The following is a 1,891-nucleotide window of genomic DNA, read 5'->3' on the forward strand; positions in this document are numbered from 1 at the left end:
TTTATTTTACAGTTAAAATAAACATTTATCAAATAAAGTTTAATGTTACAACTAATCGTGGATCCCTTTAACAAATCAACAAGAGCAGGCGGCTGCTGATGGTTGCAGTACTGATGCTGCTCTGAGTAAACCAGTAACAGTACTCACATCATCACACTGATTAAATCACTAATTTACATTTCCTGCATCTCACATCTATGTCTCTTCAGCATTGTAAAAACTTCAGTCATTCAATTCAATTCAATTCAATTCAATTCAATTCAATTCAATTCAATTCAATTCAATTCAATTCAATTCAATTCAATTCAATTCAATTGAAAAATACTTTATTGATCCCAGAGGGAAATTAGGTAAACGAAGGATGAAGGATAAACCTACTGTAAGTATACAAAGGAGTGTCCAAACTTTAGACTGGATTGTATTTTTAAAAAAGTTGGTTATAAATAAAAAAACATGTTAAATCGCTCTCTCTGCCTGACCTGCTGCCATTTTCCTTCAGTCTGACAGAGATGCCCTTTGGAAGCACACATGTTGAAGGAAACTGGGTCATGACATTTGCCTCGACACATTATCAAAGTATGGATTGTCTTGTGTCCATGGCGATGACCTAAAACACAAGTGACTGTTGACATTTATTGCATATGGATGTAAATACTATCCAAGAGCCAGAAAACACATGGAAAACTTTATAATAATAATAATAATAATAATTATAGAGACACAAAAAATCCTGTCATACAAAACTAAGAGGAGTTTTTTTTTGGACTTTAGCAACCTCCAGTAAACAGTGACACTCAAACAATGACATGTTCATTAAGCCAGCTTATTTTACATTGATTTTTTTAAGTTCCAAATACATTCAAGCTCAAGTTAATGTGTGTAAAAGTACAGTAGATGATGCTCGATAAACACTGAGGAAACTAGACTGGAGTGTGAACCAAATAGAAAAGGGATGAAAGTTTAGGAGTAAAAATGACACAGGAATGTGGGAAACAGTTTTGCGACCCCTGAGTTGGACCAAATTTCCTCCACTTTCCCCCCCAAAAAAAGAAGCGCTGCTGCCTCTGGTTTGCATCTTTGTGGAGAAGAATTGCTCCTGCAGTCGGATAATGAGATCAAACACATCAAAGCTTCACAAGAACTCCTTCATAACCAAAGACCACCTCGAGCAAAGAGGGCAGAGTTGAATGTTTACAATTTAAATTTTAATATCACTGCACTGCAGGTAGGTAACGTTTTGTCTCTAGTCTCTTTTATTATAATCAGAAACTAAATAACTAATATCAGGCTAATATAACTGTATTTTCATCTCTACAGAGTATAATTTTTCTTCACATTTGGCTCAGGTGAACCTCCTCGAACTTGTCTGCCCTCTGTCCTGTAATGATGTTTCTGAGCCTCTAGAGGAAGCTAAAAACTCTGCTGCTGTCTGAACAAGAATACAACCAAATTTAACTTAAAGAAAAAAGGCGAAAACTGCTTGAAGCCCAAATTTTGTCCAGCTTTTTAAAAACCTGTTTATTTGTGAAGAAAATATCTGTTTAAAAATATGTATTTGTCCCATTCTCATGATAAAAACGGGAAAAATATGAGTGTTAATCTTATTACTCTGAGAGAAAAAGGGAAATCAAGTTTGCAGAACCGACAATGGGAGAGTTTTTTTCATGATCAGATTTCAACAGAAATTTATTTTCTTCTTTTGTTTAATTGTTGAATAAAATCGAACTTTTGCTAAACCTGATTCAAGATGGTAACATTTAGCATAGTTGAGCCATTCACAACAGAAACTCCAATTGTGCTGTTATGGAGATATTTATTTAACAAAGACAGAAATACGTGGTCCAAGAATGAAGGTACTCCGTGAGATGATCAGCTGAGTTTTATTGCAACA

The sequence above is a fragment of the Austrofundulus limnaeus genome, unplaced genomic scaffold (assembly GCF_001266775.1).
Source record: "Austrofundulus limnaeus strain Quisiro unplaced genomic scaffold, Austrofundulus_limnaeus-1.0 Scaffold60, whole genome shotgun sequence".
Classification (NCBI taxonomy): domain Eukaryota; kingdom Metazoa; phylum Chordata; class Actinopteri; order Cyprinodontiformes; family Rivulidae; genus Austrofundulus; species Austrofundulus limnaeus.